This window comes from Vigna unguiculata, chromosome 6 (genome assembly GCF_004118075.2).
Source record: "Vigna unguiculata cultivar IT97K-499-35 chromosome 6, ASM411807v1, whole genome shotgun sequence".
NCBI classification, from domain to species: domain Eukaryota; kingdom Viridiplantae; phylum Streptophyta; class Magnoliopsida; order Fabales; family Fabaceae; genus Vigna; species Vigna unguiculata.
The window spans coordinates 3215123-3226106 of record NC_040284.1 but is presented as its reverse complement, the minus strand read 5'-3'; positions in this window follow the sequence as shown (position 1 = coordinate 3226106).

Below are 10984 nucleotides of genomic sequence, written 5' to 3'. Positions count from 1 at the left end.
CCTTATTTCCAAGTGCTCGAGTATTGCATGAACTATATATCTTGTTTAATGTATATGCCTTGAAATTGATTTTGACCTATAAATTCGAGAACTAAGTGTCCAAGCTACCTAGAACACTTTATTATCATCTTGTGAAACTAGTTGTGAAAGAACAAAAAAAATTGCATCTTTTTAACACCAAAACCGAGAGCAATCTTGCTCCTTGGTGATCTAGAAGTGAGTTTTTCCTTAAGAGTTATGCTACTAGTTTTCATACTTAAGTGTTGGGTGAAATTGGCTAATTGGTTCCTTATATAAATTCGGTTATTATCTTTCTTAGTGTATACATTATTTAAGATTAGGAAGTGAATGTTCAAGTGCTTTCAAATGGAGTCTTAAATGTGCTTTTCTTTCTTGTTTTGATTTAAAGTTTTGTCACCTTGATATCCTTTCCTTAGATTTTAACTGTCTTGGCTTTAAGTGCTTTTATTGCTTGTCTTTAGATTCTTTGTTTTGTCATAGTAGTTTCCTTCTTTGCTTTCCTTTGAGTGTAGTGGTCAAGCCATTTGATCTTGTCTTGAGAAGTTTTCAAAAACTTTAAAAGTGTTTCACTCCTTTTGGTGGATTCTTGAGTGTAGCCTTGCTTTATGAGGGTTGGGAGTGCGATAAAAAACACTCGGGTTTATCTTATTTTGGCTACACTTGTCTCGGGTTTCTTGCCATTTGCTAACCAATTTCTTTGCTTGTCTTAGTTCTGGAGTTGTTTTGGAGGGAAACATAGATTTGAGTCCGATTTGGAGGATGTAAGAGAGGAAGAAGGTTCAGCCTCTCCATACTCACCTCAAGTGGTGACTCCTGTGGCATATCAAGGAACCATCATTGATGTCACTAGTCTCCTCCAACAAATGGAGCTTAAGAGACAAGAAGAAAGAGAACAACATGAAAGAACCCTTCAAGTTTACATGCAACAACAAATTCAACAAATTCAACAACATTAACAAATCCAACCAAGAGAGAAGGGAAGAGCAAGGAGGCGGTCTCCATCCGTGAAATCCTATGGAAGTGAGGGAATAAGAAGGAGGCCCGGGGGAGGTGGAGAAAGAAGGCACCATGTGCCACATCAAAGGCAACCTCCTCCCATCAAAATTCCAAAGTTCAAAGTAGAACATGATCCTAATGCTTACATAATGTGGGAGCAAAAAGTCGATCAAATTTTTAGTATTTATAGAGTTAGTGAGCACGAGCAAGTTGATTTAGAAGTTTTAGAATTGAAGAGTATGCCATGACTTGGTGGCATCAAGTTTGTATGAACAATTATAACCAAGAACCACTCGCGGCTTCTTGGATGGACATTAAAGTTAAGATGCACAAACATTTTATTTCTTCCTATTATAGGAGGGAGACTCCTTTGAAGCTCCAATGACTTCAACAAGGGTCCATGTGTGTTGAAGAGTATTTCAAATTGATGGAGTCCATGCTCTTAAAGGTAGGACTCCATGATGAACATGAAGAGGAAAAGGTGTCTAGGTTTGTGAGTGGTCTAAGGAGGGAGATCCAAGATGTGGTTGATTTGTATGAGTACTCCACTCTTAGCAAAGTTTTACACTTGGCCTTGAAAGTGGAAAACCAATTGAAAAGAAAACATAAGGCCAAGAGGAGTACTCCTTACAATGAATACTATTCCAAACCTTGGAAAGGTAAAGAAAGAAAAGAAGAAAAAACACCTTCCAAGTCCTCCCAAGACCCCACTCCTAAGACAAATTCATCTAGAACCATGCATGATAAACCAAATTCTTCTCAAGAGACAAGAACTAGTTCCATCAAATGTTTTAAATTCTTGAGCTTTGGTAACATAGCCGCAAATTGTCCTTTTAGGAGGAACATGTTCTTGAACTCTAAAAGAGAAATTGAAAGTGAACATTCTCCTCCCTCTTCCCCTAAAGGTAATTCTTCACACACTTCTTCTTCTTCAAGTGAGGATGAAATCAAACCCCGTGAAGGAGGTATTCTACTTGTTAGGCGCATGTTGGTCCAAGTCCCAAAGGAATTAAAATCTCAAAGGGAAAATATTTTTCATATAAGGTGCCTAATACACAAAAAGACGTTCCCTCATTATTGATGAGGAAGGTGTGTCAATGTGGCTAGCACAAGGGTTGTGGACAAGCTTGACTTGGACACCATCCATCATGCCAAGTCTTACAAGTTATCTTGGCTTAGTGAGAATGGTGAAATAAATGTTGATAAACAAGTCCTCACCACCTTCTCCATTGGGAATTACAAAGATAAGGTTTTGTGTGACTTAGTGCCAATGGAAGCAACTCATATTCTTCTTGGAAGGCCATGGCAATTTGACAAAAAAGCTTTTCATGATGGCCATACCAGTAAATTCTCTTTTAACTTCCAAGGCAAGAATATTACACTACTAGCTCTATCACCCAATGAGGTTAGTAAGGACCAAAGACAAATGTTTGACAATAGAAAGGAAGAGAATGCATAGCTAGAGGCGCAAATCAAGGATGCCAAAAGCTTGATCTCCTTAAAAGGAGTTAAAAAGGAAATGCTTTCTCAAAAACAAGTTTTTCTTGCTTATCCAAGTAAGTCTTCTCCATCCTTTCAAAATCCTCCTCCTAAATGTCCCCAAGACTTGTCTATAGTCTTAGATGAATTCAATGATGTTTTCCAAGATCCCCCAAAGGGACTTCCACCTCTAAGAGGCATAGAAAATCAAATTGACTTCATCCAAGGTTCATCTTTGCCTAATAGGTTAGCCTATAGGACCAATCCCGAGGAGGCTAAGGAGATCCAAAAACAAGTGAATTAGTTATTAGAAAAAGGGTGGGTGCAACATAGTATGAGTCCTTGTGTTATGCCCGTGATCCTAGTTCCATATAAAGATGGGACATAGAGAATGTGTATAGATTGTATGGCCATCAACAACATCAATATCAAGTATAGGCACCCCATCCCAAGATTAGATGATTTGCTTGATGAGCTTCATGGTGCAACCATATTTTCAAAGATAGATTTGAAAAGTGGGTACAACCAAATAAGAATCAAGGAAATTGATGAATGGAAAACCTCCTTCAAAACCAAGTTTAGGTTATATGAATGGTTAGCCATGCCTTTTGGCTTGACCAATCCCAAGCACCTTCATGAGGCTCGTGCACCATCTGCTTAGACCATTCTAAAGAAGACCATTCCTATCATTTAAGGAGTGTGCTAGAAACCTTAAGGAAGCAATCCTTGTATGCTAACAAGGAAAAATGCGTCTTTGGCATGGATCATGTGATCTTCCATGGGTTCAAAATTAGCAAACATGGGGTCCATGTGGATCAAGAGAAAGTGGTGGCCATCAAGGATTGGCTTACACCCAAGAGTGTGAGTGCGTTAAGGTCCTTTCATGGGTTGGCTAGCTTTTACAAGAGATTTATGCCTAATTTTAGCAATATAGCCGCACCCTTGAATGAGTTGGTTAAGAAAGGTGTGAACTTCAAGTGAAGGTTTGATCAAACAAAGGCCTTTGAAACTTTAAAAGAAAAATTGATCAATGCACCACTCCTAGTCCTACCTAACTTCTCCAAAACTTTTGAAATAGAATGTGATGCCTCTAATGTGGGTATTGGGGTCGTGCTTCTCCAAGAGGGTTACCCTATAGCCTACTTTATTGAGAAGCTTAAAGGAAGTCATCTCAACTACTCCACATATGATAAAGATCTTTATGCTCTTGTGAGAACCTTGCAAACTTGACAACACTATCTTCTATATAAGGAGTTTGTGGTCTATAGTGATCATGAATCTCTTAAGTTTTTGAAGAGGCAAGGTAAACTCAACAAAAGACATGCAAGGTGGATAAAATTCCTTGAACAATTCCCCTATGTGATCAAACACAAACAAGGGAAAGCTAATATAGTGGCAGATGTGCTTTCAAGAAGGCATGTCCTCCATTCCATGCTTGAAACCAATTTTCTTAGCTTTGATCATATTAAGTAGTTGTATGAAAGGGATGATGATTTTGCCTCCATCTTTAGTGAATGCCACCAAGGGGCAAGCAAAGACTTTTACCTCCGCAATCAGTACCTTTTTAAAGATAAGAGGCTTTGCATACCTCAAGGTTCCCTAAGAGCATCACTCATTAGAGAAGCATGTAAGGGAGGCTTAATGCATCACTTTGGGTCAAACAAAACTCTCGAGGTCTTAAAGGAACATTTTTATTAGCCTCACATAAGGAAGCATGTTAGTAGACATTGCAAAGCTTGCATAGCATGCATGAAAGCCAAGTCCAAGGTTCAACCTTATGGCCTTTACACTCCCTTACCCATCCCTTCCATGCCTTGGGTAGACATCTCAATGGATTTTGTTCTAGGGCTTCCAAGGACAAGAAAGGGTAGGGATTCCATCTTTGTGGTTGTGGATAGATTTTCAAAAATGGCCCATTTTATTCCATGCCACAAAGTTGATGATGCAACTTATATTGCAAATCTCTTCTTTAAGGAAGTTGTAAGACTATATGGCATACCTAGAACAATTGTAAGTGATAGAGACACAAAGTTCTTGAGCCATTTTTAGAGGACATTATGTGGAAAGCTTGGAACTAAACTCCTATTTTCCACCACTTGTCACCCTCAAAGTGATGGCAAAACAGAGGAAGTTTAGAAACATCTAGAAGGAGCATCCTTTTTAGATTCTAGGTTTTGTTATTTGCATTGTAATCCTTTTTAGCTTATTTGTTTTTTCTAAGAGGCCCCTAGACACTTCTATTTAAGGGGACCTCTAACACTTGTACAAGGCTTGAACATTTTGGAGAAATTAAACATTTTTGTGTATCAACCATTGTCCAAGTCTTCCTCCCTAGGGACTGAATGCTTTTAAGCCTTATCTTGAATATTGATTCAAGTGGCGGCACACATCCACTCATCTTCAAGGTTGCCATGACTTCTAGCCTAGCCTTGTAGTGGTGTGTTTCTCACATTTTTACCATTCATTTCCTTTCCATTTTATGCTTTCTTCTTCCTTTGTGTGTGTGTCTCGGATTTTACTCTTTTTATTTGTTTCCCACTCTTATTTGCTTTGAATCAATCCATCATCCTCTTCTCTTGAGCTTTGTGACAGGAACTTTCACATCTAGATAACATGCTATTTTAATGTCGAGTGGGGATTTCACTTAGTTTTCTTAATCAACTCACACCATATTCATAAATCTTAAAAAGGAACAAGATAATCCTACATCACCCTTTAAACTAAATTATTTCTTAATCTATTTGGATTCAAAACATAAAGTGAATAGTAACTGAAAGATTATAAAAACTGACGAAAGAAAAGGCTCTGCAATGAGTATTAAAAAGGAGAAAGAAGATATAAAAACGGAAATAGTAGAAATAGAAAGAAGGACCCAAAACGTGATTTCATGTTGGTTACGGACAAGAGAGAAAAATGTTTTTTTAAGGATTAAACTAGTATGTAATCCGTGCATATGCACGGTTTTTCTTTTTTAGAAAAATAATATAATTGATATTATATTTATTATTTATAAAAAAAAAATTATAAATATTTTTAAGTAAAAATTTTAGTAAAAAATATACATTTTTTTAGCAGTAACGTATGCGTTCCATCTTTTATTTATTTAAATATGATATAAAATTATGTCATAAAAATATGATATTATATTTTAATAAATTTGGTAATAATATGATTAATAATATTTTTAATTTATGGTCATTGTAATAGAAATATTCAAATAAAATAGAAATAAAGATTATTAATTTTTATTAAATAAATATTTAAAATTATTAATATTTTTAAAATTACATGTTTAAAATATTTATGATTAAAAAATATTTATTTTACCTTAATGTATTAATATACTGTTGATATTATAATTATGGTAACATTTCAACAAATATAAATTTATAGAAAAATTTCTAAAATAATATAAATTTGTTGTGAATTAAAACTTAGTATGAAATAAAATTAAATAATAAATAATTTTTAGTAATTTTCGTATGAAAATTAAGTAGTTTCCTATCAAATTTTAAGATATATTTAACATGTTTTTACTAATCTAAATTTGTAAAAACATTTGTAACTGTAACGTCCCATTTAATTAATAATCCAAATTAAAATAAACGTCACATAGGATAATATAGTAGCGTAGTCCTGGAGTATGAACACTACTTCGTACAATAACCAAGATACACTACAATGCCAAAAAGAAAGTATAAAGGAATAACGACAATGTTTAAAAAATAAAGCCCAAAGGCCAGACAGTATATGGGTCATCGCCCTAGAAGAAAAGTCCAAAATCAGAAGCCAGTCCAGAGGCTAAGCAACGGAACCATCACCTCCCTGTTGACCACGGGTGTTCCTCGTATCTACTCACATCAATAAATTGATGACCATCGCAAAAGCAAAGGGACCACACGCAAAGCAATCAAACAAGCAAAAGGGTAAGCTAAAGCCGAAAAATAGTTTTATCATACAATCATATACACTTTCACAGTCAATTATACACACATCACCCAAGCATGTCATGACCTTCCAAACAATACACTAAGACTCGACACGACTCATCTGGATACGTATAATTTAGTCAGATTCAGCGGATGCTTGCACTTGTGGTGGATTTCCTTGCTCACCCCTGAGCTGCTCACCCCCAAGCTAAGTGTTACAATGTCTCAATCCCCCACACACAAGGTTAGCCCTTAATGAGTTTCAAGCCTCTTGCTACTCTCGCCACAAGATTCAGTCCGCTCTATGTGAGTCTAACTGACTCCTTATAGCGTCAGGATGCAACCTTACGTTGAATCCTTACTAAATTATATAGATGGGGCACCACCATGAAGTCCCACTAACAAGGGTCATGGACTTACGTCCCGACCAACTGAGGCACCACCCTGAAATCTGACCTAGAGATTCAAAGAGTTACGTCCTAACCACACACAAATCAGATTTCCAATAAACATATCAAATCCTTTATCATGCCATAACCATGCCACTTTGATAACCAACCATTTCATGTTCATTTCATGCCAAGAATCATCCAAGTCCACTATCCACATCTCATACATCCTCTTACTCATGCATATTCATTCATTTCATACTTTAACATAGCAATCCAACCAAACACGTATTAAACACCCAAAAACAAAGATATAAACAGTACCCAATCATCATCTCACCCAACTCTCGCTCAGGCGAGAGGGATTATCGGCTAGGCAATCTCCTTTCGCCTAGGCGAGAGCTCGACAAGTTAGAATAGTGGCCCTCTGCACTAGCTCGCTTAGGTGAGATCTCCTCGCTTGAGCGAGGCATCCTCTCGCTCAAAACGAAGATAGCCCGCTTGAGCGACAGCTCGCGCAAAAGGCCAGGGCAAATCTCTGCCAGTCTTGCTTAGGCGAGACAAGCTCGCTTGGGCGAGAGTATCAGATCTCGCCGCTGTTCTCCCTGCACAACTACGTTATTATATCCAGATCACCACACCAGCATCCCACATGTTCACATCAATATACGGTCCATACAAACATCAAGTAGATTCAAAAATAGACCAAAAATGATTCAAAACTCAAAACCTTAGCTTCCCTTACTTGGAAAGTGTTAGCTAAGAGCTTCGACACCCGAACCGTGAAGAACAGTAGCTCAAGGAGTAGCTTTGAGAGATGAAAAATAGTGAAACCAGTTCAAAACGAGCTCACTAAGACAGAACGTAGTTGAAATTACGAAGGAGGCACTGAATGGAGAAATAGTATGAGTTGGAATTGACTTACGTGGAGTGAAAATCTGGTTTGAGTTAGCTTGAAGACGGTTGGGGGCTAAACCCTAACAAGAAAATTTTTGACCTCGAAAATAGAAACTTACAAGGGAAACAAATGCGGATGTGATTTCCTCATATCCTCCTCTAACTCCCAAGTAGAGTCACCTGTCCTCCGATCCCAGATGACTTTGACAAGATTGACAAGTTTTCCGTGACGTTCCTCAACTTTGTTATCCTCCAAAGCCACTGGTGGTACCTCCATAGTGAGGTCCTCCTTGATCTGTACATCCTCTACTTCCAAAACATGCGACGGATCGAAAATGTATTTCCTCAGCTGAGGCACGTGGAATACCGGATGAAGATTTGCCAACTGAGGAGGCAGGGCAATCTCATAAGCCACTGGTTCAATCCTCCTCGAGATCTGGTAAGGTCCAAGGAACTTAGGAGAGAGCTTCCTTGAGCGGAGATCCCTTCCCACTCCAGTGGTTCGGGTCACCCTGAAGAACACGTGATCTCCAACCGCGAACTCCAACGGTCTCCTCCTGCGGTCTGCATAAGCCTTTTGTCTACTTTAGGAAGCCTGCATTTTGTCTCTCACCAATCTCACTTTCTTAGTGGTATGCTCCAACAACTCTATTCCAACCAACACTACCTCCCCATCCTGATACCAACATTAGGGAGTCCTACACTTCCTGCCATAAAGAGCCTCATATGGCGCCATGTCAATGCTCATGTGGAAATTGTTGTTGTAGGTGAACTCTATCAAACGCAGTACTTCATCCCAAGCACCTAAATGATCTATTACGCATGTCCTCAACAAGTCCTCAAGCGACTGAATTGTCCTCTCAGACTGGCCATCGGTCTGGGGATGATAGGATGAACTCATCGTCAACTTGCTTCCCAAAGCACTCTGCAAGGTGTGCCAAAACCGCGAAGTGAACCGTGGATCCCTGTCTGATACGATGCTCGAAGGCACTCCATGCAACCTCACAATTTCCTTGATGTACAACTGGGTCAATATGGCCATAGACATCCTCAAGTTCATCGCCAAGAAATAAGCACTCTTGGTCAGTCGGTCCATTATGACCCAGATGATGTCATGCCCCCTAAAAGTTCGTGGCAAATGGGTCACAAATTCCATCGAGATGTTGTCCCATTTCCACACCAGTATATCTAAGGGCTATAGGATCCCACCGGGTCTCTGATGCTCTACCTTCGTCTTCTGACATGTCAAACAGGCTGATACGAATTGTGCAACATCCTTCTTCATCCCCTGCCACCAGAAGGTTTCCTTGAGATCTTGGTACATCTTAGTCGTGTCACGATGCAAGCTAAGACGACTTTTGTGCCCTTCCCCAAGGATTAACCTCTTCACCTCTGTGTCACCCGGTACACAAACCCTACCCTGAAACCTCAATAAACCATTATTACCCAAGGTAAAATCTCTCGCTTCATTTGACCCAAGTTGTTCTCTCACTCTGATCAAACTGGCATCCAACAACTGCCTCTCTCTGATTGAGTCCAAGAAGTCACTAGATATAATCAGAGTACTACACCCAATGAACTCGGATCCAAATTCCACCTATAGCTTCATGTCTCTGAATTTCTACAATAGCTCCATTTTCTTTATCATAAGATGCGCAATATGCATCGTCTTCCTACTCAAGGCATCTGCCACCACATTTGCCTTCCCTGGATGGTATAGGAGCTCGAAGTCATAGTCCTTCATAAATTTCATCCACCTCCTCTGCCTCATGTTCAAATCCTTCTGATCAAACAGATACTTGAGACTTTTATGATCGTTGAACACACGAAATTGAGCACCATAAAGATAGTGCCTCCAGATCTTCAAGGCGAACACAATGGTTGCTAACTCCAGGTCATGAGTGGGGTTTTTCTCATGCACCTTGAGTTGTTTCGACGCATATCCCAATGCCTTCTTCTCCTGCATCAACACGTAGCCCAACCCTAGGTGAGAGGCATCATAATAGACCTCAAAAGGTTTACCCACATCAGAGATAACCAAAATGGGAGCACTCGTCAGCCTCTGCTTTAGCTCTTGAAAACTATTCTCACACTTATCTGTCCAAGTGAAAGGTTGGTCCTTCTGGGTAAGCTGTGTCAGAGGCGCCACTATCTTGGAGAATCCTTCTATGAACCTCATATAGTAGCTAGCTAAACCCACGAAACTCCTAATCTTTGTTGCTGACTTGGGATTCTCCCATTTTACTACTACATCAACCTTTGCCGGATCCATCGCTATGCCCTGTGCTGATATCACATGGCCCAAGAACTGTGCTTTGTCCATCCAGAATTCACACTTGGACAACTTGGCATAGAGTTGCCTCTCCCTTAAGACACTAAGCACCAACCTCAGGTGTTCTGCATGTTCCTCATGAGTCCTGGAATAGATAAGGATGTCGTCTATGAAGACTACGACGAACTTATCCAAGAATGGTCAGAAAATCCTATTCATGTAGTTCATAAACACCGTCGAAGCATTGGTCACATTAAAAGGCATAACCACATACTTAAAGTGGCCATATCGGGACCTGAAGATCGTCTTCTGTACATCATCAACCTTTACCAATATATGGTGGTACCCCGACCACAAATCTATCTTCGAGAATATTACCGCCCCATGTAACTAATCCATCAAGTCGTCTATTCTCGGGAGAGGATATTTATTCTTGATTGTCATATTGTTCAGCTATCGATAGTCCACACACAGATGTGAACTCCCATCCTTCTTCTTTACCAACAACACTAGTGCTCCCTAAGGCGAGGTACGGGGTCGTATGAACTGCTTCCTCAGTACCTCCTCTATATGCTTCTTGAGCTCCACCAACTCTGCCGGAGCCATACGGTATGGGGCCATTGACACGGGATCGGTTCCAGCCACCATGTCAATTAAGGACTCCACCTCTCTATTAGGAGGCAGCCCTGGTACTTCATCTGAGAACACGTCTTCAAATTCATGTACTACTGGCATGATCGATGTCCCTTCCTTCTCCTCTACCTCCATATGAGTGAAAATTATGAAGCACTATGCGCCACTCTGAATCTCCACTTTGAATCTCCTTCATAACTCCTTGAGAAGATACTAACTCAAGTTCCTTTGAGTCGGGAAATAACAACCTCTTCTCTCAGTAGTCTATAAGAATGTGATTGGCAGAGAGTCAGTCCATTCCCAAGATTACCTCCAACTCTTGTAGAGGTAGGCAGATTAAGCTTACTTTGTATCTACGCCCTTCCATC